We start from the raw sequence: 26,082 nt of genomic DNA, 5'->3' as shown, positions 1-26,082 counted from the left end.
CCCATCAGTACCTCATGTGTCACCTGTACAAAGTGGAAACAATCATCTTCCCTTTGTCTTAATCCATTTTGGGCTGCTTAAACAGAATACCTGAGACTGGGTAAAGAACAGAAGTTTATTTTCTCACAGTTTTGGAAAGTCCAAGATCAAGGCACCAGCGTATGGTCTGGTCAGGACCTTCTTGCTGAATCTCCATGGAACTTGGGAGGCAAGAGAGAAAAATCCCACTCCTGAAAACTCTTCTTATAATGGCATGACTCCGTTCATGAGGTCAGAGGCATCATGACCTGAACACCTCCCCTTAGGCACGTATCAACACTGCTGCATTAGGAATCCAACCATAGCACCCTCCTAATCAACCTTCACTCCTGTGCCCTGTAGCCTAATAACTGGCACCACTATCTATTCCCTCCAGTTGCTAAACCAGAAATCTGGAAGTCAACTTGAAGACCCATATCTAAGTAACCTCTAAGTTTTGCCAATTCTATCTTTTTAAGTATGTCATATTCTTTCTGTCCCCTCTTCCATTACTTTTGCTCTGGCCATCCTCCAATTGTCTTTCCTCTTCTATCTTATCCCTGCTGGTATACTTTCCACCTTGCAGTTTTAGTGTTATTTCTAAATATAATCTTTGTATGTCAGCATCCTGTATAGAATAATTATTTTCCATTGCCCTCAGAAAAATGTATAAATGCTTTGGTCCAGTTTAGAAAGTTTTCTATTGATCTGATCTCCATCTCCCTCAGTGACATCATCCCTTTCTACCCCCTTCCTCAACCTGATACCTCTTCTTCTCTCTTCCTCTATCCTCTTTTCCTGATCAATCTCCCACCCCTATCCTCATGTACTGAACTACTGGTTGTTCCCCGAACTCACCAGATTCTTTGTTTTGGATCTTTGCATATACTTTGTGATTAGAATTTCTTTTCCTATCTCTTCATCTGTCTAAATCCTAATGTCATCCAGAAATAATCTTAGATGTCAAAACCTCTCACCTAGTTTAATAACAGCAATGGGTCAGTGCTGGCTCCTTACTTGTAATAGTTGTACCTGTGTAATATAAGATGTTCATACTAGGGAAATCTGGGGCATGGGGTACATGGGATTCTTGGCATTCTCTGTGCATTTTGCTGTAAATCTTATATCATTCTAAATGAAAAAGGTCTTTTAAAAAATGTCTCCACTAGCTCTCCTGTGCTGGCTTAGATGTATGTCTATGAGACCTGTGCCTACTCATGTCCAAGTGTCAAAGCACTTACCTTAGTATCTTGTCATTGTCTATGTGTCTGTTTCCTCCACTGAAAAAGGAGAGAATCATGTCTTCTCATGTTATAATCCTTGAAGCTGGCATAGGAACTGCTCAGTTTATAGTTAAATAAGTTGATTTTGGGGGTCAGTACCAAAGCTTTTGTTGTAGAATAAAATAAACCTGAAAGTATGGGAAAAATAACTTAAAAATTTCAGAGGTTATAAACAACTTGTAGGCTCTGCTTGCTTGTTGGCATGAGTGACTTGGCAGACAAGCAGTGACGGATATACTTGAACATTAAATGCATCCCTATATGCTGTTCATGTTTCTGAGAGAACCACATGACACTCATTCCTCTATAGGAAAAGGGCCCCAGGCCAGCAGAGCTGAGTTAGTTCACTCCAGGTGAACCCTGCAGGCTGCTGACACATCCCAGAAGGGTGTGGACTGTATGTCAAGTGTACAAAAGCCAACTAGGGCAGAGAGCAAAGAACTGGTTGGAAGAAGAATGATACCACAGAGTGATGAAACTCCAGTTTGGCAATTATATTCTCAGCTCCTAAATGAATGAGCTTTGTGACCTTGACCAAGTGTCTACCTCTTCATAGGTTCCAGAATTGATGCTGGTAAAATGAGGGTTTGGATTGGCTGGTCTCTCGAGTTCCTTCCAGGATGGATGCTCTGTGATCACCGCGAAGATTGTGGACACCAGTGGAAGAAAGCAGGTGTGTATTAGGAGCATGTGGCAACTGAGCCATTAGCTCCAGATCAGCAGAGGTTTTTTTAGCAAAAAGGAACTAAGCTGGAACAGATTTGTTTAAGTCGCCCTGGAAGTAGAGAGCTCTGGGGAACAATAACTCACCATAGTATCTTAAGGATCTAACTCAGATTTCTCAGAAGGAAGCATTTCTAAGGATTGGAGTCAGTGGAGGCGGGTGGTGGAGCAGTGCTAATTTTCGCTTAATAAAATGACCACATCTGAGGAAACTCTTTATGCTTATTAGCTGAGAGTCTACATCATTCAATTTGCACTGAATGTATCCATTTAAGTACTAGAGATGATGCAAAAAGTACCACCTGAGTTTGACTGGGTTAGGTATGACAGCAACACAATGTCATTGAATGGTTACTTCATAAATTGAGATTATTTGGAATTTAAAATTGCCATAACTCAAGTTAAAAAAGGTTCAGTTTATTTTGAAGTTTACCCATCTTAGCTGGTTGGTAGTGGCTTTGAAAATCACGTTAAAGATTCCTTGAGAAGCACTAGGAAATGTATATCTGCCTAATTGAATAATTATGTCACAACCAATAAATACTACTTAAAAAATCTTAGCACCTGGTAGAGAACTTAGAGTCAGTAGAGAAGAAAATAATATTCTGATTGTTAAAAATTCTGGGAAGATTCTTTCTCTTCATTAAGAATTCCCGAGAGGCGGGTGAAAATGATTCCCAACTTGGTTTTTGAAAGAATTGGAAATATATAGGTACAAGGTTTGCTCTGAAACACAGGCTCCTGGATCATGGCAACTCCTTTCAAATCTGGCCCTTCATCTGGGCTGACCAAGTTTTTTCTCTTTAGAAAAATAGTTACAAAACGATTTACTTGAATTCAGAGAAAGTAGACACTAGCTGTAACTCTAGAAGATTTTGGATTTGAATCATAGGGGACAAGCCACCAGTCAAATGTAAGTGTAGGGATATGTCCTTCTTGGAGGACCAGCACCAAGGGGGCCAGGAGCAGAAACAAGACCCTCCCAAGAGATGAGGGAACAAGCTAGAACCAGAGAAAATTAAAGGAAATGGGCTAAGCTTGAGGTTTCCGGGAAGAGAAGCTGAAGCATTACTGGGCATTTACTTTGTGCCAAGTATGGTCCCAAATTATTGAATATTTTCACATCAACCATCTGAAGCAAACTGTATCAGTTTACAGTGGAAAATATGGTTTAGAAAGGTTAAATCTTCACCCAAGGAGAATCAGGTCATACGTTGTAGAACTGTGATACAGATCCAGGCAGTTTAGCTGCAGAGTTGTTGGTATTAATCAGCATGCCATAAATTTTCAAGGTTATATATGACTCTTATTCATTCTGTGTCTCCCTGAGGCTGGGGAGGTAATGGACTTTGTTGAATGTTTCTCAACTAAATGGAACCCAGCAGGCTCAGCCTGTGCCCAAACCTCATACCTGTAGTCTGTGGGAGGTTGTTTTTGGCTCAGCGTAGTACTGGGAAACACTGAACACTGGACAGTCCATGAGGGCTGGGCGGCAGAAGCCTAGTCCAACAGCTGATTGAGGATCTTGGGCAGGATTGCCTTTACTGAACTGAAATCGAGGAGGAAAATCATAGGTACTCAGGAACCCAGAGCTGAGGAAGGTGAGGAAGCTGCCTGATTATTCTACAGCATACATTGTGAACTCTATACCAGTCCTGTGCTGAGCACTGGCCACTGTAAACGTAGAATTAGGCAATGCCTATTCTGTGTCCTAGAGGAGCCCCAGACTAGTATGAGGAGGGCTGTCTACCTATTAGGACTCTGGAAATTTCCTTAGGACCTCTGTTTTGGCTTGTAGAGGCAGATAAATCTAATTCTAAATTCTGTTGTCACTCTCAGTGAAATTTTAAATATTCATTTCACTGCCCACTAACTGAATTCAGGAGACAGGTCACATAAACTTCAGACCTCAGAATGAACTTTCTGGAGCAAGGGTGTAGGGGCTAAGGCTGCAGCAAGGCTGTGTAGACAGAATCTGCAAAAGGACTTTGCAATTAACATGGCTAGAGAGATTGTTAGATGAGATAAGGGGGAGGGAAAGAAGGAACCGTGCTCTTACATTCACAAACACCAGGACCTATTTATCCCAGCAGAAAAGGGCATTTATGCTATGGGTAGCCCTGGAACTTTCCTTTGAGTCAGGTCTCTTCAGTGATGAGGAAATTTGGGTAGTCTAAGGATTTCTTTGGTGATAAAGGCGATGTCAGATTTGACTCCATGGCCCAGTTTATGCTTCTTCCTCTGGTGGCATTTATATTCCCTTGTTTCACCCTCTGAAATATTCTGGTTCAGATGATAAATTTTATGTGCCCATGAACAACAACAACAACAACAACCAAAACCTACATTTTTCTGGTGGGCCTGAGTTTTAAATTTTAAAGCCAAAGAGTTGTTGAGGTATAAACCCCTCTTTCTAGCCTTTCCCACTCTCACTACTATGCTTGTGTTTGAATCAAGCTCTTTCCTTTTCCCTTTCAGCTTGGCTGGAAACATATAAAACTAAAATGCATTTAAAGTTAATAAAGTTAAGTTCTTGTTACAAACTTTACCAGCTCAGAGTTATCAGTTCTTGGATCTTTTAGTTCTACTCCTCCTAGGTTTCTGGGGTACCTAACCAGGAAAAGGCAGGATTGGGGTGTTTATAGGCAAGCATATATATGAGGGGGCCCTCAACCCCTCACACATGCTCCTGGGCTAGGGGACCTCTAGGGGTTAGTCCTTGAGGTGTCCTGCTCTCTTGACTCCTGGGAGGAAGGGTTATTTTTTTCACATTGGAGCAGCCACTTGAAGCATAGGAACAATGAATGTAGAAATTATTAGAAACTTACAAAAGAGTCAGGGAGAAGGAATGAAATCTGTGCTTCATGAAGTTTAATTGAGCAATGACCTCCTCATTAACAGTAATCAGTTCATGAGGGTTTTTTTTTTTAAAGATGGAAGATAACAAGGATTCAGGGGAGGAGCCCTTCTCTGTGTTACTGTGTATTTTCTCTCTGTCCCGGTGCTACTATGTCTACTTGTGTCTGTGTTGTGCTGCTCTTGCTAAATTCATCAAACAGGAGATTTTATAGTCAAAATTCAAAGAGATGTAAAAATAATGAGAAATCCCATTGTTAAAGTTCTGATGTTAGATTCTCATGGCTTCAAAGATTTAGAAGTGTGTAATAAAACCACACCAGCTTTTGTTTCTACTTTCCCAGCATATAACAGCTAAAGATCTCTGAATAAATTAATAGAAGATTGGAAAGGTGTGCTTCTTCAAGGAGAGTTCCTCTGAGAAGCTTGCTATTTCAGGTAGACACAGGTCATGGCTTTTGTGAATCATTTTTAAAAGGAACCAGATAAACTTGTGACCTGTGATAATATCTATAGCTATTGAAGTCTAGACAGGGCAGCCAGTTCTCATGCTTTATTTCATTTAAACCTCCATTGTCACCAAGGCCACAGGATGGGCTGGGAACTCTTCCCCATAGAGGCCTTGCTGGAATTCAGTTTCCCCTGATAAACCGCCTCATTTTCCATGTTAGATCCTCTCCAAAACTTGTAATAAATTCTGGGTCAGTGAAGTAACATACTGATTATGTAAGAAACTCGACATAATCTCCCAACCAAGACTGTGGAATGCAGGATAAAGCCTTCAGACTTTTAAACTCTGTTTGCTGGAAACCTTTTCCAAACACACTGGCATGACTTGAGGCCTTGTTTTCTTTTGCAAATCATTCCTGGGAACTGATACCAGAGACATTTATTGATCCCAAAGGCAACCACACTCCTGACTTTATAGTAATGAGAAGATTGAAATTTTAATAAAAATTATAGGTAAAATGTGAGGTAGGCATCTTATATGTATCATCTTGTTTACTCTCCAAATAATAATTATTATGTAGATGTGATTATATTATTCCAAGTTTACAAATGAACATTGTTATAGCCCAACATCCAACTGTCCACTCAATGTCTCTGTTTAGATGTTCAATAGGCACCTCAAGTTTGTTTTGTGAGGTGTTTTTCATGTTGCAGTGTGGTCTCAACCCTGTGGCCTCAAGCAATACTCCCTTCTTTTTAAAAAAAAATATTTTTTTTTGTTGTAATGGACACCATAGCTTTATTTTATTTATTAATTTTTATGTAATGCTGACAATTGAACCCAGAGACTCACAGGTGCTAGGCAAACACTCCACCACTGAGCTACAATCCCAGCCCAATCCTCCCTTCTTTAGCTTCTGAGTAATTGGGACTACAGGTATGCACCATCTCAAGTTTAAAGTATCTTAAACTTGGCTCCTAATATTCCCATCTCATCCCCTTGCCCCAAACAAACTTCATCCCAAATAATGGCAACTCCAACCTTACAGATGCCGATGCCAAAACGCCTGGAGTCATCTTTGACTCAGCTCATAATACATCCCCAGTCTGGTCAGCAAGTCCTCCACAGCTACTTTCCTGGTTCAGACCTCCTCCTTTCTCACCTGGATGAAAACTTCCTTCTGCCCGTGTTCCCTTCAAGTCTGTTCCCATTATGGTAGCCAGAACTTTTGTTAAAATGCAAGTTTGCAATCTTCCAGGACTTCCCATCTGACTCAGTGGAAATCAAAGCCCTTTCAGTGGCTACAAAGCCTCTCAGCAGGGGCCAGTTTCCTCTCTGACCTCATCTTCTCTTAGCCTCCCTTTACTGGCTCTAGCAACTCTAGCCTCCCGGCTTTTCCTCAGGAAAGCCAAGCCTCCTCCTGCCCCAGAGTCTTCACCTTCATTCTTTCCTCCACCTAGAATGCTCTCTCCACCACATCTGCACAGGATTTGGATCTGCTTCTCTCTTAGGTCTCAACATTGCTTTCCCAGAAAGACCTACTCTGAAACCCTATTTAGTTTACTGCTCCCCACAACAGCCTGCTTTGTTGTGGGGAGCAGTAAACTAAATAGGATTATTTATTATTCCCTGCTTTGGTCTTCTCAACCATTATCACAACTGGACATACTATATATTTTTTCTTACTTATTTAATTTGTTCACTGTCTCCCTGCAATAGAATGTGAACTCCATGAAGGTAGGGATTTTTGTTTCTTTTCTTTACCGATATATCCCCAGTGGCCAGAACCGTATTTGAAACATCACAGTAAGTATAAAAGAGACACTCAAATTGTCGAATAACTGAATAAATGAGGAAAGTGAAGCTTAAGACTTGCTTGAGGGCTGGAGATGTGGCTTATTGGTAGAATGGTATAGTAAGCACAAGGGCCCTGGCTTTCTTTGACAGCACAAATAAAATAAAATAAAATGGAGAGGGAGGGAGACCACTTAACTTTACACAATTATTACATGGTTAAACTGGGATGCAAACTTAGACACTTTAATTTCACATCTGGGCTTTAACAATTATGTATATAGTAGTGCATGTGGCATGTGCTGGATAGTATGAGGCTTATATGCTTCCAATTTAAGATGCTCAATCTTGAGGCTCTTATGTGTAGTCTGCATTTTTAGAGTACCATGTTTTCTGTACCATATCTCAGTCACCATCTCATAACATGGAATGCAGAAGCTTTCAGATTTGCATTTTTTACTAGGTAACACATTATAAGAAATTTGAACTTGAAAGGGCATATCGTGAAAAGCCTTCCTTTAAGAATATGATCAAGGGCTGGGGTCGTGGCTCAGAGGTAGAGTGCTTGCCTAGCATACATGAGGCACTGGGTTTGATCCTCAGCACCATGTAAAAATAAAATAAAGGTATTGTGTCCATCCACAACTAAAAAATAAAAGTTAAAAAAAAAAAGAATAGGGCTGGGGATGTGGCTCAAGCAGTAGCGTGCTTGCCTGGCATGAGCGTGGTGCTGGGTTCAATCTTCAGCACCACATACAAATAAAAAATAAAGATGTTGTGTCAACCAAAAACTAAAAAATAAATATTAAAAATTCTTTCTCTCTCTCTCTCTTAAAAAAAAAAAGAATATGATTAAGAAAGGCCCCCTGAGAAATTCTGGGGAAAAGACAGTATTTTTTTTTCTTGACCTAGCAGGTGGATACAGGGTGGCTGTTTTATTTTATTTTTTTTTAACTATGCACAAATGTTTTATATATAAATTTACAAATGCAATATAGTTTATAATTTAAAAAGTTTCCCTCTTGTTCCTATCCATTAGCTCCTCTCTGGAAGCAACCAATGCTACCAATTTCTTATGTGTCCTTCCAAGGGTATTTATATGTATACTACATATTTATTTTCATTCCTCTATTTTTTAAAAAGTGTGTATATTCCATAAAAGTATAATATTAATTATTTTTAAGTGTGAAATTCAGTAGTGTTAAGTACATTCGCATTGTTGTGCAACAACAATGTTCTTCAGAACTTTTCATCTTACAAAACTGAAATTCTATATCCATTAATAACTCCCAATTCTCTGCTCCCTTGAGCCCATGGGAACCATCACTTTACTTTCTGTCCTCAAGATTCATCCATACTGTAGCATGTGTAAGAATTTTCTTCCTTTTTATAGATGAATAACTTTTCATTATATATATCACATTTTGTTTATCTATTCATTTGTCAATGAACATTTGGGTTGCTTCAACCTTTTGGCTATTGTAAACATGCTGTTGTGAATCTGAGTGTATAACTATCTCTTTGAAGCCCTGCTTTCAATTCTTTGGGTGGAGACAAAGCAGTAGAATTGTTGGGCCATATAGAAATTTGATCTTTAATTTTTTTTAATACTGGGGATTGAACCCAGGGGTGCTTTACCATTGAGCCACATCTCCAGTCCTTTTTTTTTTTTTTTTTTTAAATTTCGAAATGGGATCTCACTAAGTTGCTTAGAATTTCCCTAAGTTACTGAGGCTAGCCTCAAATTTCTGATCCTCCTGCCTCACCCTCAGAGTCACTAGAATTACAGGCATGTGCCATCCTGCCTGGCTGATTTTTAACTTTTTGAGGAACTGCTATATCTGTTTCCATAGCAGCTATTCCATTTTACATCCCCACCCCGACCCTTTTTATATATAAATGGTAGCACACCATTTATATTTCTTATATCTCACTTTTTATTTTTTGTTTGTTTTTGGTACTGGGAATTGAACCCAGGGTCACTTTACTACTGAACTGCATTCCCAGTCCTTTGTATTTTTTGTTTGAGACAGGGTCTCACCAAGTTGCTGAAGGTGTCCCAAAGTCGCTGAGGCTGGCATTGAACTTGCGATCCTCCTGCCTCAGCTTCTCAAGTTGCTGGGATTATAGGTATGTGCTACCATGCCTGGCTCTATATGTCACTTTTTTTCATTTATCATACCATATATCTTAAGATTATATCATATCTGTACATAAATAACTTTGTCATTCTTTTTTTTTAAAAAGAATGATTCATTGCATTCAATTTATGGGCATACTAAAATTTATTTAACCAGTTCCTTGTTGGTGGACATTAAATTTGTTTCCAATCTTTTTCTATAATAAATAATGCTCCATTCATACCTTTGTGCAAATGGCATTTTGCTTGTGTAAAATATATATATTTGTAGAGTAATTTCCTAAAAGTGGAAGGACTATGTAAAAGGGTGTGTGCATTTATAATATTGATAGATATTGCCAAATTTGCACTCTCATCAGCAATGTATGTGAGAAGTTACAAGTTCTTAGCTTTGACTTCACAGACACTGAAGTTGTATGCAATTGTTCATGTGTGAACCTATGTTTTCTCCTGGGGAGAGTCCATATTGTTACTACCATATTCCCACAGGACTCAAAATCTCCCAAAAGGTTAAGAATCATTGCTTACAGAAGCCTTGCACTTGAAAATAAAATGTAAAGAAGGGATTTATTCAATTTATAAATTATTTTGAAAGGCTTCTTTGCTTTTCTAAAGGAATCACTGAAAATGTCTTGTGTATTTACAATACAGTGACGACAAAGCAATTGAATACATGTACTTATTTTAGTAGACTCTGTGACCCAAGTGCATCAGTTCTAAGAGGATTCAGAGTAAATCCCACTACAATAAAAACTGGATAGGAAATGATATCTGAGCCTCCAGCTAACACTTTTTTATTTCAAATACTAATATCAAACCTGTGTGGATAGCTTTTGGGCCTGTTATGTGTGAGATGTTGTATTTGGAAACATTTTTGACATATTTCAGCACACAGAGCCTAATGCAGAGCTTAGTTCTCAGTAATCCCTCAAGGTCTGGCTTCTGTATTACTCCTCTCCCTTTACCTCTCATCCTAGAATCTGAGCATTTCACAGACCTGGTTATATGTTGGTCACTAAGTGATTCTCTCAACCAAAGAGCAAGCCAGTAGTAGATGGATCAGCCTGGATATGGACTCTCAGTGCACTAAGATCTTAACACTACTGATCTCAGGCCACAGCATGCATGCAAAATACATATTCTGCTTCATTCCCTCCACCATTTATGGGCCTGGAAACTCTGACCTGTATCTCAGGGGTGTTATGTGGATTAACCTGTAAATCATAATTAATAATGAAGTAAGCATTAATTATTGTTATCACTGTTAGTTCCGGTCTGGCTTCCTGACTTGGAGAAAGAACCTGCTTGCATGCTGGCTCTCTGTAGGAGTTCATAACACCCCACAAACCTGTGAGGGGTGTGTCCTCCTTTAAAGTATGCTAAGAGTACTTTAAAGTCTTTTAAAATATGTGAGTGCACACTGGAGAGGTGTGCTGTTTGTAAGTGACTGCAGGGAACCTGGTCACCGTCCTCATTATCAGAAGGGCTGCCATAGAGCAAAGGATGTGGAGTTGTCTTTCATGGGTGCAGAGGGCAGAACTAGGTCCAGTGGGAAGGCAGATATTAGCCCAAGAATAGAAAAGGACTCAAATGGCTAGAGAAATTCAACTAGCACCAGAAAAAGCAGAGTTCTTCCCATATTTTCAAAAATTATTGAATACCTGTCATGTGCAGGTCATTGTCCTAAGTGCAGGAGGAACCTCCATGTGAACTGGGCAAGTACTGTGCTCTTCGAGAACTTCTGGTGTAACAGGGAAGACAAAATCCATTTATCCATCCACTCAATGAACATATGCCAAGCACCTGTTATGTGATGGGCATCACAGCACTGGGGCTACAGTAGTTAACAAAATAAAGACTTTGTATCTTACAGATGGAAGATGAAATTGACAATAAGAATTCCTAAAGTGTGATTTTAAAAATTTTTTTGTTTTAATTAGTTACACATGACAGTAGAACGCATGTATGCACTTTAATATTTTTGATCTTTAATGCTCTTAAGAATCACCTTGGAATCTTATTTTAAAAAAAGATTGTTGAGTTCCACTCCCAGAGAGTCTGATTCAGTAGGTCTGGGGTGGGATATGAGAATTTACATGCTCCTTGACAATGCTTAAGTAGCTGGGTGGAAGACTACACTTTGAGTAGAGCAACCTCTCTGGTGATGATTGTGGTGGGGATGAAATCAGGTTTCCCAGGACAGCAGAGTTACTGTTACAGTCAGGGTCTGTGGTGGAAGCTGGGTTTTGTTTTCTTTTTTAATTAAAAAGCATCATATTAATGTGACCCTTTGAGACCAAAATTAGGAAAGTTAACATGAAACAAATAAGAAAAATGTATTGGCTAGTGGGGATGTGATTATGACTTAAGAAAGCTTAAATGTAACAAATCATATCATACTTTGATGACTGTTAGTATAAATGGAGTAGTCTGCTTGGAGCTAGAAGTAGTAGTCTGCTTGGCAGCTCAGTCACACTGGCCATTGAAAGCATTCAACCCATTCTTTCCCCACACTCTCAAGGACCTCTTCTCTTGGCTTGTCCCTACCAGGTTTGCACTGAAATGTGACTTTCCCAGGAAGGCCTGTACCCTCACAGTACTATGCACACAGTACTTCTCCAAGCTGGAATTTCACTCTTTTTTTTTCTTCAGTGTCTCTCTTCTCTACTAGACTGGAAGCTGCATGAAGGAAAAAGCCCTGTCAGTCTTTTCCACCATTGTGTTCCATTGCCTGGCACATAGAGGCACTCAGTAGATACTTGCTAAATGGCAAATAAATAAATGAAAGACTGAATAAATCTGATTTCTTAAGAAGGTTTTCCTGTAAGAGAAGAGAAGCTCAGAGCAAATAAAGGAATTTTATTTCTGAAGTTCCTGGAGATCCTACTTTATGGCAATACACCATCACAAGATAGGAAATGCAGGTGAACAAGAGATAAACTATGGGACTTCTGAGTTGGAGTAACAATCCTGGAAGCAGTTATGGAAGAGAGAGTAACTAGTCTGAGTCTTGAATCAAAGATGAGATTTAGCATGTGGAACTAAGGGGAGGAATAAGCAGAGATGGACAACACAACAGAGATGCCAACTTCAGCATTCAGACTGAGTGCAGGGGAAGAGTGGAAAATAACACGGGAAGGCAGACTGGAATCCCAATTACAGAGGCATAAAGAGTGTGGACTTATTAATCTGGGATTACAGGCATGCCCCACCATGGCTTTGCCATGGGAGGAATCTTTGCATAACATAGTGGGGGGAGTCTCTCCCATCTTTTATGTTCCAAAAGGAATGGCGTGAGCAATGACAATGACTGAATGACTCCTGGGAAAGGCCAGCTGGAATGTTTCCCAAAGACTTGCATAGTAGGGCATTACTTCAATGATCTTGCATGGTCCATGTCTGACTCTCTCCATCAGGCTCAGAAATCTGATTTGCCAGCTCTCAGTTGTAGGTCTAAGCTCCCAAGGCTACTGTATATAACCACGACACTCACTTAGTAGTTTGCAAGAAAATTAGAATTGTTGAAGGTAGCAAATGTCCAAGTCCTAGAACAAGAGTGTTCTAGCTCTGTAGGCAGGCCATATGAAAAGTCCTATTATAATCTGTGGTCAGTTTATTAACTCTGAATAAGAAATACAATTACCAAAGGATGCTCACATCCAATGACTAGTGTATTCATTTCCTGTAGGTGGATTTAAACTTATAGTTTGAGAAGCTAAACTATAAATAGTTTGCTTGATAAGTTTGGAATTAAAACAGGGAAAACATTAAAAGAATGTTTTAAGGCATCTGGCCTGGACCTCTATATGAAGAGACTTGTCACCAGAATTACCTCATCATCTTTTTTTTTTTTTTTCCTTTCTTGTACTGGGGATTCTACCACTATACCCCCAGCCCTTTCTGTTATTTTGAGGCAGAGTCTCTCTAAGTTGCTGAGACTAGCTTTGAACTGCTATCCTGTCTCAGCCTCTTGAGTTGCTAGGATTTCAGGCATGCCAGGCTACCTCAGTCACCTTTTCAACCACCATCTTATTAATTTAGCTCCTTTGTACTGGATGGCATTAGATAAGCAATGCCAAGTTTTGCTTACCCAACCTCCTTAGGTTTTCATGGCTAGTCAATCCCCCTTCTGATTGAGCTTTCCTTAAGATTCCATCAAGTTTTCCTGGTCTGAGAACCATTCTGTTTCTTTAAGGTGACTTAGCAAATCTCTGCTCTAATCCATTATGTGTTGATGTCCTAGTTTAACTCTCAGAGGACAATCTCATTTCTAATTCTTAGAAGATCATTCACAGTTGCCCTGAAAACTGACAACATTTTATGGCCCTGAGATTCCAAATTGATAAGGGAGAGCCCCAGATGGTTTAGAACAATCTTACTTAACATTGTCAGAATTTCACAGATTAGATGAAACCTCAGTGATCATAACCCTTTCCATTCCATTCCTGTGTTTTTTTGTAATGAAAACAGAATCATTCTTTTGTTTTATCCCATCATCTTTAAAATTCATAACATAAAGAGGGCACTGACTGGAATTGCTCCTGGTCACAGTTAATAAGGGACAGAGACAGAGCTCAGACCTCAGGCCACTCTCTTTTATATCCTGCTGCTTTACCATGGGCAATAAAAAAATTAGTTTTCTTTTTAATTCCCCCTACAATGAAAAGAAATATCAAAAATAAAGAGATGGGCATGGTGGGGCATGCCTGTAATCCCAGCAATGCAGTAGGCTAAGGCAGAAGGATCACAAATTTGAGGCTGGCCTGGGTGACTTAGAGAGGGCCTGTCTCAAAATAAAAAACTTAAAAATGTTCTGGTGATGTAACACAGTGGTAGAGGGTCCTGGTTCAATTCACCATAAAACACACACACACACACACACACACACACACACTCTAAAAAAAAAAAAAGAAAAAGAAAAAGAAACAAATACTGTTGAATTTATCTATATGAAAGTAAAGCACAGATTTTAGATGTTAAGAGTCGGTATGAAAGCCATGATTGAGAATTCTTCCAGAAATAGGGTTTGATTAACAGAAGTGCCCAGGCCCATGCCTATCTTTAGGAGGGAGAACAGCAGGATTAGACAGATCTCAAAGAGCAGAGCTGCAGGAGCAGGAGCAACAAAGACCAAATCCTAGACTGGAAGGCCTATCCCATTGGCGAGCCCAGAGCTAGCAAAAAAGGTCCTGCTGTTGCTTAGGGATGTTGCCACCAAGCTATAGGGAGCATAGGTATGAATGCCTCTTTTTGAACTCAGGAATCTTTTCCTTTAAACACTTGTGGATGCATGAAGATATCCTCTTCCTCTTTGCTTCCTTTCCCGACTACGCACAGACTGTGCTCATGATCATTACTGAACACCCACACTGTACCAGGCTCAGGACGAGGTACATTATTTTTCTTAAAAGTTAAATAACTTGCCCAATGTCATTAATATATGATGTAAATGGGTTTCTGAGTCAGGTCTGTTTGGGTGCAAAATTCAAGGCTTTCCAATTGTGCCACGTTGACCCTCAATATCTTCATGAGTCAACTGAGAGACACTCTGAATGCAGAAAGATAGGAAAATGTTGCATTCTGTATATGTGGAAGCCGAAGATGGCTCATTTAGAAAGTAACTTATCTGGTTGAAATTCAGGCTGCACCTCCTGCCTACTATGTGATGTAGGATAAGTCTTACCCTCTCTGTACCTATTTCCTTACTTGGAAAATGGAAATAATAGTACTCAAACTGTAGGGTTATTGTGAGGATTAAATATATTAATATAAGAACAGCGCTTAGAAAGATATCTGACACATCAACATGCTCAGTAAAATTAGCCAGTATTATCTTTTGATTAAACTGGAGTCATGACCTCAATCTTAATCTAACCACATGATTGGATTCTGGGGACATATGGCAGCTTCATTAATTCCATAATTTTAAGCTTATCTCTTGAGATTGGTTTATTTATTTATTTCGTCCCTCACTCCTTCTTTCTTTCTTACCAGGGATTGAACCCAGGGATGCTTAACCGCAGAGCCTTTTTATTTATTTATTTATTTTAATTTTTTTGAGACAGGGTCTCCCCAAGTTGCTTAGGGCTCTCTAAATTGCTGAGGCTGGCTTTGAATTTGTAATCTTCCTGTCTCAGCCTCCCCAGCTGCTGAGGTTACAGGCATGCACCATCATGCCTGCTGAGATTCATTAATTTCTAAATGAGTCATTTTAACCATTTTAAAATATCCCCACAGTTGTAAAAATCAGGCTTCATCTGGAATTCTGGGATCACACTGTCTGTGGGTAATCACTGCAGTTTTCCACTGCTCTACTTTCTTCCACCCTTTCCTAGAAATGCCTGCCTAGGGGGACTATGAATTTACTGGATGGTTTCCCTGTTGTGGGTCATAGAAGCCCTGTGGTCTTTAGATCTTCCCATAAGATCCCATACTTTGAATGCTTTGGAGCTCAGCAGGCTCCTGAGAAGTTTGCCAGTGATGGTCCAGATGACTAAGCTGGCAAGAATAGGTGGGGCAGCCCCAGCTGACTCTAGCAGAGAACCCAGGGCTATTGGTACAGATGACTACAGACCAACTAAAATGGTGCATGAGATAGTTAAGGACTGCTCCAAAATGCCACAGCTCTGAGGTGTCATCAAAATGCCAGATAATGACAGCTTTGGGCACGGACATTCTGTGACATAGAATTGAATGACTTAGGTGACAGGATTCAAACAAACAGAATAAAACACCTGCAAAACATAAATTCAAATTCATACTTTTCAATTGAACCTTTAATGTAGTTCAGTTTCAAATACTTGTAAAACTTACTCAGGGTACAAAATCGTGTTGGCTGTTACAGAGACACACCAGTAACACTCAGTCCCTGACTCAGGAGTAGCAGCTCTCCATCCCCACCACCACTTCTCACAAGTGGTGACAGTCTCTTTCACCTAGACTACTGCAGTCACCCCACTAACTGGTCTCCCTGTCTCTTTCCTTAGTCACAATCCATGTAAACAAGTTTGGTTACATAATTGTTCCACTCAAAACTTTTTCCCACTGCCTATATATTAAGTGGAAATATCTTCTTAATATTTAAAGCTCCCATGTATTGGTCTAAATTAGCCTTTCCAGGTTTTTCTCTACTTCACCATGTACTCTTCAGGCCATCCTTATTGGTTTACTACACTTCTCACACTGTCTCATTCTTCTTGCCTTCTCTAAATCTCTTATATAGTATATCTTCTGGTTTAGTCTCTAACTAGGGCAATCTTGCCCATCTTTCAAAGCTCATTTCAAATGCCACTTCTTCCCTAGAACACTCCATGATGTTCGCCTCTCCTCATGAGTTGTGCCCACGTTCTCCTCCTTAGCACTTGGTTTGTCTATCCCTTGTGAGGCATAGCTTTCTTCCTGTGAGTTCCCTGAGGAACTTGTTCTGGGGTTGACTTTGTCATTTTCCTCTTGCACAGCACAGCCTAGCACAATATGTATATGAAGTGAGTTATACTCAGTGGAATGGAGGAGATAAACCTAGCCCAAAGTGACTAATACAAGCCAAAATGCCACCAGGGTTCTATGACAGAGAAATGAAATCTCATTCAGGTTGAAATAGGGATAAAATTTATTCAAACAAGAAAGGTTTTATTTTTCTAATGTGAGTCTTCCAGACATATCCTCTGTGACATATGTCTCTCTTGGACCTATCCCCCATTCACAACTCAGTTTTACAATTTTATGCCCCTCCCTTACTCCCTCCCTCCCTTTCTTCTTACCTTCCTTCCCTCCCTCCCTCCCTCCCTCCTTTCTTCCTTCCTCTGAGACTGGATTTTACTACGTTATCCAGGCTGGTCTTGAACTCCTGGGCTCTAACAAATTTCTTGCCTCATCCTCCCCAGTAGCTGACAACAGGCATGTGCCACCGTGCCCAGCTAATTGTATTCTTATTTATCTGGTTTATCTACCAGACTAGAAGATCCTTGAAACCTTAACCCCAGTTGTCTCCATCTATCTCATCAGTGCTTGGCACATAGCAGGTCCTCAACAAATAGTCATGGAAGAAAAGAAAAGAAGGTAAATGGAAGAAAGACTGGCATATTCATGTAGACATGGAGGAAGGCCAAAGCTGCAGAGAAGTTGAATCCGAAGAGATATAGAGATATGCTGGGACCCTATCATATTGTCTTCATGGATTAGCTTGATAGACTGAAGATATTTGCTAGCTGTATACTGCTTTTGTAGATGTCAATTGACACTGAGTAAAGGTAAGGGAAACCCTGTCCACTTGTACCCTTTCTCCCTCCACATCCTGAAACTGGTGCTGTGGTACTTTACTCAATAAGAAATAATTAGGAGGCACTTGGGAATTGCCTTCCATTCTTATTCTGTAACAGAGAGTCATTGTGATTGCTGAAGGTTTCACTAACACCAAGACCATCAAATGGCCACTTAAGTAAAGGTAGCTCTTAACAAAACAAAAACTAAAGCCTTCCAAATGAGGCTAGACTTCCTTTTCCCCCTTCACTTCTGTACAATAGAGAAATTAGGAGTGGAACTCTCACTTTTCTGTTCCACCAGTCAGAGCATCACAGCATAGCAGAAGGAGCAGTGGCTCTGGCATCACTAAGAACCATGCAGGATTAGCAGTTTTCCTACTTGCAAGGCACACAGCTTCAGGCAAGAGTCTCAATCACAGAGATTCATTTCCTTCATCCATAAAATGAGAATAAATAGTATATTCTTCACAGGGCTGTTTTGCGAATTAAATAACATGTACCATAAATTCCTTAGTTCAGCATGGCAATTGAAGAAAATTCTAAGTAGCTATCAACCATCATGATTATTTAAAAAGCTATTTGGGGCAAGTATGCAAGGACTCAGTGAAGTAGACAGCTGTTATATGATATTGTAGAGTCCTGTTAGATATTCCATTGTCTGGCAGAGCAGTCTTAGGGTAATTGGTATTACTTTCAACTCCTGCCTTCATTGTATCCTTTTCAGACGCTTGTACTTAAATGCTACAGAAAGCATCACACAGTTATGTTGTGTTTTTAGCAACACTGAAATGACCTACTGGCTCCCAATCATCCTCAGCATCCTACTCCTGTCCCAGGCCCTGTGTACTAGGAGCAGATGACAATGTATTTTCTTTCCTATAATATTTTAGATTGTGTGTTTGCAATAGCACTTTGAAGTACCCAACTCCTGATGGATAGCTTTCAATGTTTTTTGTTTAAAAAATTCTGTGCTTCTAAGATTATTTGACATCCTTTAGTTTTATTATTATAGTTTTACATTTAATTCTTTTTAGTTTGCTTGTTATCTATTTTGATATAGAAAATAAAAACATTTCTCACATGTATCTAAAATGATATCAGGGAATTTGTATGGAGGGATGAAGGAAGAAAAACAGAGGGAATGATTAATTTTTCATACATATAGGAAAGTAAATAATGAATAAGGAAAAAAAGGGAGGTAGTGGGCAGGAAAGATGTACATTAGGGTGGACCTTCAGTAATTGTTCACTGAACAAAGGAGAGAATGGTAACAGGGTGTTAGACTAGAAGAGAATCAAGACACAATAGCTCTCAGATCCCTAAGTAGGGTTGGAAGACCACCCAGAGGAACTTAAAGTATAATTTAGCAGAAAGTGGTTACATCATGGGCACATTTACCAACAGCACAGGTCAAAAGAGGGGATGGTTGGAGGCTTTTGAAGGGGATTTCTTTAGAGGGAGCAGCTGGTATGCAAAGTGCCATTCCTGGCCCCAGGGGTAAGGCATATATGGGTGCCCACTTCACTTCAACAGGACCCCTCGGAGTTTAGACTATGCTATCTGCAGTCAGGGCCCGGGGGACTGGGCTGACTCCTGCCCCGGAAATTTATTGCAAAAGAACAGAGCTGGCTAATGCTTTGGCAGCAGAAATGCTGCTACTTGGGGATTGACCAATACTCTCATAATTTGTTCAGGCAAAAAATGCTCCAAGGAGCAGCTCTTGGCCCCTGCTGGGGAGAGCCGGTGTGGGAAGTACCATAGATCTGTCTGGTGGGGAGTGAATAGGCCCCAACAGAGGAGAAGCTGGATGTGGGGTTTGGGGCCTGGGGAGGAAGCTCCTGCCAAAGTGGATTTGGAGATCCCCAGGTCAGAGACCATCAGGGGTTGAGGTTGAAGGGCAGGGACAGGTCTCTAAGGAACTTACAACTGTACCACATAAGCGAAAGTTTGTTTTAGACAACCCCTAGGCCTAGAGAATGTGAGGCCATCTCACCGGGGTACCAATCAAGCAAGCACTTTTCGTTGGCTTTCTTTCTCCTCCCCTCACCCCATTTAGCAAGAGGGTGGCAGCACTATTTGCTCTTTGTAGCTTTTGAGGAAGCAGGAAACAGGCACAGCAAGTGAAGAGTGCCACCAGTTTCTATCCTTTGCTTATTAAGCTCCAGCCTCCTTTTGTTCTCTTGCTACATTCATGACCTGCTCAAAGCCTCAGCCAGCTGTTCTGAGAAGTGCTGATAATGCATTCATATTCAGGCATAGACAAGTTAGAGTTAGCTATATGTTTGTTTCCAGGGACAGAGTTGCTCTAACAGTGAAAGTGCCTGGGTTCAAGGAAGCAATGCCTTCATGGTAGGTTTTGGGTATCCAAAGCAGGCAAGTGCTAAAGCAATTGCTTTAGGAAGAGGCTCCCCAGATTCCTGGGAACTATACTTGCCCCGGTATTAATCTGTTTTGTGTTACTATAACAGAATACCACAGACTGGGTAATTTTTAAGAAAAATTCATTTCTTAGAATTTTGGAAGTTGGGAAGTCTATAGTTGAGGGGCCGATCTTCTTGCTGTATTATAAGGAAAGGTATCATAGGGCGAAGATGCTGGAATATAGGACTGAGGAAGCACAAAAGGCAATTTCACTTTTATAATAATCCCTTCTGTTCTCCTGGTGATTAACTCACTCCTTTGATAAGGACACTAATCCATTCATGAGGACTCCACCACATGACCCTATCATCTTTTATTAAACCCCAGCTCCCAACACTCTTACCTTGGGGAGTAGGTTTCTAACACATCATTTTGGGGGACATATTCAAACCCTGATTCAGCCCCTGAGTTCTGGACATGTGGGCAGTTGCTTCATTTGCTTGAGATGCTGAATGCAGAAGCATATTGTCAACTGTAAGGTACCATGTAGGCATGGGCCAGATTTGTTATCATTGTTCTTTAATAGGTGCAAATAACAGATTGGTAGACTCATTAAAGGGTTAGTTCCCACTCAGTTGCCTCTGCTCTCCTTATCAAATTATCTCAACTTGAGCACCCCAAAGAGTTAGTTAGTTAGAGTTAGTAGTAACCCTCACACGTCAGACAGACGAATTCTAAAAGTTCAGTCCCTCACAGGGCATTCCTTTTCTTCCTTTTGTTTCCTGGCACCTGTTCAGAAGCATTTCTTTTTCGGAGCCCATCAGTCCCATCTTGCAACTGAGGCAGAAGCTCCAGCCTGGCCTGGGCTTTTTTGTGTGTGTTAGAAATTATAAGAAACAGCTGTCCTCAGATTAATGCCATCATCCCTGCTATGATTCAGCTATTCGGCTTGTGGCAGCAATTGCGTATTAGATGAATGTCTTTCTAAATTCAATCACTTCAAAATAAATACATTGCAGTAGCCTCATTAGACTAAATTTGATGCAAGAGGATGGGACTGACTGATAGGAAATGAAAGAGAAGTAGGATATTTCAAAGCTGCACGCATCCATTTGCCCTTCAGAAACCCCTTCTAGGCCTTTCTTCAGCTTTAGCAACATTTAGTTGTTCTTTTTTAAAAATGCTATATGTGTGGCACTACTTTCCCCAAAGAGAGAGATTTTTTTCAAATGGCATATGATAATATAATATATGTACAAATTAAAGGATAGTCAAAATAGGCAAATATGGGCTGGGGATGTGGCTCAAGTGGTAGCGCGCTCGCCTAGCATGCATGAGGCATTGGGTTCGATTCTCAGCACCACATGGAGGTGAAATAAAGATATTGTGTCCACCTAAAAACTAAATATTAAAAAAGGCAAATATGCAGATTTCATGTGGAACCTTCATTATAACTCATACTGCTTGTTTAGTAGGTCATTCAAATATTTTGAAATCTAACCACATTAGATACTACATTAAGTGCTAAGGGGGTATGGAATTGAATTTATCCATGCATTTATTCATTTAGTGTGTACCAGCTGAGATTGCCTCTACACTATGTCTGGGGCTTGTTGGAGGCATCATCATGAACCAGACAGCCTCCAGTTGTGAAAGGTGCTTAGAGCAGAGTGGGGAAGGAGAGTCGCAGATTGCTGTACTGAGAGGTTCAGTGCCATAAAAAAGAGGACAAAAAATTAAAATGTTTTAAAAAGGCCAATGAGAGTTTTGAAGAAAAAGTGGTTCTTTATCTGTTAAAAAAAAAAATATAAAACCATCAGGCAGGAGGAAGTGTTTGGCTGAACTTTGAAGTCTGTGAAGAATTTCAAAGTAAAGCCCCTTCTAGGCTAAGGGAACAGCATGAACAAAAATAAAGGTCATGTGTTTTGATATAGGCTTGGGGAATAGAGAGTACAGAAACAGGTGAGTTGTAGTTACAGTTGGGTATATAGTGAAAGCCCTGTGTGGTTGGATGAGGAGTTTGTACTTTATTCTGTAGGCACTGTGGGGAGCCATTGCAGGAAAGATATGATCAGATTTGTGCACCAGGAAATTCACACCAGTAGGAGTCTGTGATTGAATTGATTGGAGGTGGGAGGCTTTAGGGACCATAGTCTACTCAGGAGACAGACTATAGCACAAGTTTAGGTAGGGAATAAAAAAGGGCCCAAGGTAAGATTGTGGCAAATAAGCACTGGAGAAACAAACATTAATTATTGAAAGAAAAAGATCAATGAATTTGTGACTGTGGATGTTTTAGGCTTACTCTGTTCCTCTGGGTTTACAGATTAGGGCTTTGGGTGGAAGAGGCATTCAGGGCCCTAGCAGGAAACTGAATATACAGGTGATTCAAGAGACTGCAGTAAAGGCTCACTAGCAGCAGTGGGGGCTGGGTCAAGGGAACCAAGGGAGGGGCTCCTGAGGCATCCAGAAATAAGCAAGAGCAGAAGACAGTTACCCCTTAGGGGTAAGGGAGGAGCTGGTATTACCTGTTTCCAGGAGGGCCAGGCAGGAGAGCCATCCAGTTGGTGCTGAGGTCTAGGAAGGGCAAAAGGAGCAGGAAAGAAATCACTCCGCTTTTCTCAGGTTTTGCCCTGCCATCTCCCTCTGGTTCCTCTCATTGACCAAACTCACCTAAGAAGTTGACCTGGTGATGGTTATAGAGGTGGATTTCTGAGGATATAGAGCAGGAGAAAAAGTGAGCAAAAATGTGTGTGGGGGAGAAGGGAAACAAATGGAGAATAACCAATGTAAGAGTGCTAAATCAGGCTGTGTTTTAGGTTTTCATGTCTTGGAATTTCTTAAATCTTGGGGATTTCAAATAGAGGGGCTGACCTTGCAACCTGATTCTGATATGATAAGTTATCACACACTTGATGGCAAAAGTTAGTAATAAAATCTAAATAATGGAGCAAGAGGGCCAAGCTTGGGCATATAATTTAACTGTTGAATCTCAGGTTGTCTGTAAAATGATAATATTAATTCCTGCTGTATCTATAAGTTTATTATGAAAATGAAATGAAGGACTTAAAACTATTTTTTAAATTAATGTTTAGCTATAAGTCACTGAAAAACTTCTAGGCACTGTTCCATTCTTGTTTTGGTACTCTCCACGCTACCAGTACAGGGTCTGGCCCAGAGGGCTGCTCAGATAAAAGTTATGGCATTGGAGTAACTTGAACTGAATTCTCAATACATCTGCCCTTTCTGCCATGGCTCATGCATGATCTGTGAATCAGTGTTGTTACCATGGGATTTCTTACTTTCCTCAACACATTCTGCTCTCTAATAACATGTCAGAGGGAATTAAAACCACTCAGGATTAAGGTAGTTGGGAAATATTTAACTTCACTCAACAAAGGAACATTCCTCCATATATTCTTGGAGTGATAGCATTAGGAATTTTGACCAGATATCCCAAGTGTGAACAAAGAATTCCTTATCTGAACTTACTAGTTTCCTTTCACAGTTGGGAAGAGCTTCACACACTGTAATTTGGATGAGATAGCAGTTTGAAAGACGAAAAGCCCTTTAAAACGGTTTGAAATCAGTTTTTGAAGACTCACTTTTTTTTCCTCCCCCTGTGTGAAGAAACACTCTACCACCGAGCTACACTCCCAGCCCCAAGACTCAGTTCTTGTACGTTCATTGCTTTTCTTTGTCTGAACCTTAGGAGCAGGAAAGAAATGAGATGGTAGTCTGGCTTCATCTCTAACACTGGTGATTTGGCTTCAGAATTCAGATCTCTGATTTGGTGGAGCATGTTAGATGAAATGCAGGTAGAAAGCTTCCTGCTGGGAAGCCTTTTGAAGAAATCCCTAGGTACTGTTTGCTTCAACAAGCATGCAAGGATCCTGCACTCTCACCAGTCCTCCCCTTTCCCAGTCCCAGATATCACTGTGAAAAAATGCAGTCAGCAAGTGCCTATCTCTCCCGAACCCTGGGCAGTTCCTAAATGCTTACATGATCAGTTGGCCAAGGATGTTTCCCAGGGTGCTGTTGATACAATTGCTTCACATTATTTCCAGAGCTGAAGGACATGGAGAAAAATGTGTAGAGATAAAGGAACTGCAGGCATGGGCATAGAAAAGAGAGAACTGAGGCTGGGGGCTATGATGTCATTTTCTCCCTCCAACTATCTCAGAGAGTGGGGTGGTCTCTCCTTGTGTCCACACGTTTGTCCCTCCTTGCTAAGAGTGCTCCTCCTCCTTGACTGGCTGTGTGGTTGCTATTCAAGGTGTGGCCTGCAGATGAGCAGCAGCAGCAACATCAGGATGCTTGCTAAAAGAGTAAATTATAGGCCTCACTTCACACCTACTGAATCAGAATCTTTGAGGTTGGGGTCCTGAAGTTTGTGCTTTGGCAAAAGTGCCAGGAGTTCATGTGCAGTTTGCACTCTGAGAAGCACTGGTTTAGAGTACAGATACTGCCTTGCAGTTTGTCTTCATTTCCTTTTGTGTAATAGAGATCTGCACATAATTGGGCTTTAATAGCCATTGCCTATTCCTCTGGGTCAGCTTTGCTAACCCAGTTTTTCTTGTATTTACCCAAGGATGTTTCTCTCAGCTCCATCTTCCCCCAGAAGCAGAGTTCTTTCACTTCCTTCACTGTACTCCAGCCCAAGTCCCTTACCTCAATTCCCAGAGTGTCCCTCATCTTTTTCTTTCCTTGTTCAAGGACTGTCTTAAATCCCCATGACACCCCTTTGAAATTCTCTTTCTTCCTCTACCTTTACCTTCTTTTTTAACTTTCAAAATAATAGCTATCCTGAAAAAAAAAACAACTTATTTCTTGTTCTTTTTAATCTCTGTCACATTCCCAGGTTTTTTCCCTCCCTGCAGTGCTGAGGGTCAATCCCAGGGCCTCATACATGCCAGACAAACATTCTACCCCTGAACCATATCTCAAGCCCTGGGTTTTCATTTTAAATACCTCAATTTTACTTTATCATGCTTTCCTCCAAAGCTGTTACTCTTAATCTCTTTAGTCTTGGGATCAGGGTGGCAAAGGATAGGTGCTCAGTTGCTATGACAAAGCTGCCATATTTTGGGTGGAGAAATCTAAGCCTCTGCTGGCTGTGAGATAATGGGAAGAATAGAAGGTCCCTGTGAGTTGTCAGCAGGTCCAAGCAGGCTTAAACCCAGCTTACATAAACACACTTATTGAGTGCCTACACAACAAATAGGATGTGTAATAGGTACTCGAGAACAGGGCCATGACTTACAATGGCCCAGTTAAAAGCAGGATGAGGCTTAGGCAAAAAGGAAAGTAGTGGCAGATCTCAGTTAATAATGAGGAATGCTCTTTTGCATCTAGCAGTCTCTTAAGAAAATGTGGGTTAAATGAAAATAACTTGCAGACTAACAAGCATTTGCTGTGTGTCTTTTCACCTAATTGCCATGAATTTGGATTTCCTCGGGAAGCTTGCTGTAGAACCTTGGGTTGCAAGGCTGTGGGCCCCCATCCTCTAGTCCTACTTGTCTTCCTTCTGCTTCTGTAATAATGGATGGGGCAGCAGCAGGATGGAGTTTTACCGGAAAATGTGAAGGAGACACTTGGACTCGGGACAAAAAAGAACTCGTAAACATATTATTAGTCTTTGGGGAAATCTTTCTGCAAATTGCTCTGAAGAATGTAGACACAGAGAAAAAGAAGGACAGAAGAAAGAGGAAGGAGAAGTCAAGTTTTAAAAGCAAACAGATAATAGCTTAGATTGGATGAGTTTCTTTAATAAGTCTAATGTTCCAAGGTATCTCATTTGATTATTAGCAACTGTATTTAAACTTCAAATATAAAACAAACTTTAAAGACACAGAGTATTTATCAGACACTTATTGCCCCTCTCTGGGTTGGCAACTAAAATAGCTACCTTGAGACTAGGGAACTTGTAGCATAAAGAAGAGAAGGGATTTATGTCCAGGCCTGGCTTTCCCATAATCTTAGTGTGAGATTGTTGCCAAGTTTCTTCCCTTCTTGGTGCTCTGGTTTCTTCTCCATAAAATGAATAGTTTAGATCAGGTCCATGGTTCTAAATGTGTGGTCCCTGAGCCAGAAAATGAGCATCAACTTCGAGGAATTTGTTAGAAGTAGAAATTCTGTTCTATCAGAAACTCTGGGTTGGGGCCCAGCAATCTGTCGTCTCCTCCTCCTCCTCCT

The 26,082-nt window shown here is 40.5% G+C and overlaps 1 protein-coding gene across 2 annotated transcripts in view; it reads left to right on the top strand.

The window, feature by feature from the left end:
* Positions 1-1,731: 1,731 nt before the first annotated feature.
* The window catches only part of Frmpd1 (FERM and PDZ domain containing 1), a 174,022-nt gene continuing 149,671 nt past the window's right edge, over positions 1,732-26,082 (top strand). For both annotated transcript variants that reach the window (XM_048783347.1, XM_048783345.1), the window contains exon 1: positions 1,732-1,974. The gene's annotated coding sequence lies outside the window, so the exon portion shown is untranslated. The remainder of the gene's footprint in view (positions 1,975-26,082) is intronic.

Source organism: Marmota marmota, unplaced genomic scaffold (assembly GCF_001458135.2).
Source record: "Marmota marmota marmota unplaced genomic scaffold, marMar, whole genome shotgun sequence".
Taxonomy (NCBI): Eukaryota; Metazoa; Chordata; class Mammalia; order Rodentia; family Sciuridae; genus Marmota; species Marmota marmota.
This window is presented reverse-complemented; position numbering and strand designations above follow the sequence as displayed.